Source organism: Chrysochloris asiatica, unplaced genomic scaffold (genome assembly GCF_000296735.1).
Source record: "Chrysochloris asiatica unplaced genomic scaffold, ChrAsi1.0 scaffold00077, whole genome shotgun sequence".
NCBI classification, from domain to species: domain Eukaryota; kingdom Metazoa; phylum Chordata; class Mammalia; order Afrosoricida; family Chrysochloridae; genus Chrysochloris; species Chrysochloris asiatica.
Genome location: NW_006408595.1, coordinates 1,433,693 through 1,434,619, shown reverse-complemented (window position 1 = coordinate 1,434,619; position 927 = coordinate 1,433,693). Strand labels below are relative to the sequence as shown.

Sequence of the window (927 nt, the reverse complement as noted above, 5' to 3'; positions counted from 1 at the left end):
TTTTGTGGTTGTAATGGTAACTCCAACTTAGCCTGTGAGTTGCTTTTCCCTGTACAGGGTCACTATGAGTTGGAACCAACTCCACGGCACATAACAACAACAACAACAAAGAGAGGCTTGTAGATTTGAATTGCTGAACTTATGTTTAGTAGTCCAGTGCTTATCATACAGCACCACACCAGGACTCCAGTTGCATTTCGGATGTATGTACATTGTGGGACCGAAGGTTGGAGTGTGTGGTAAGCTAGATTTGGACCCATGTAATTGGCATTCTGATGTCATGCCTGTGATTATAAAAGAAACTTTAGAGATGTAATTACAGTCATTAATAACCCATCTTCAAAATAGGGATATTATCCTAGATTTTATATGTCGGCCCAGTATAATCATGAGGAGTCATGGTAGGCAGAAGAAGAACTCAGATTTGTAGTTTGCACCCTCAACTTACTGTTACTGGCTGAAGATATAAGGGTCACATTGAAAACCAGATAAAGGGATTGATTTTTGCAAACAATCAGTTTAAAAACAAGCAGCCAGCAAACATAGGGAAAGATATTTGAATATATCAGTAACCAGAGAAATTATAATGGAAATACACATCAAACTGACAAAAATGAAAAAGTCTGAAAATTTCAAGATTTGACAAGAAGTGGAGAAATCATATACACCAATGTGAAAAGGTAAAATGGGTAGGTCCATTTGGAAAATAATTTGGTAATTTCTAACAAATCTGAAGCTGCTCATATTAGTTTCCTCTAATTTCCATAGCAAATTACCACCAATTTTGCATCTTAAAAACACACCCATTCATTATTTTATAGTTGTGATGATCAGAAGTCTTACAGGCCCAGCTGGGAAATCCAGGATGGTTTCATCAGGCTTCTGTAAAGGTGATGGTCAACCTGATGTCTGGCTATAGAAGATAAA

The 927-nt window shown here is 37.1% G+C and overlaps 1 protein-coding gene across 1 annotated transcript in view; it reads left to right on the top strand.

Moving 5' to 3' along the window:
* Positions 1–927, top strand: part of CPNE8 (copine VIII) — a 384,959-nt gene that overhangs the window by 169,890 nt on the left and 214,142 nt on the right. The window lies entirely within an intron of this gene.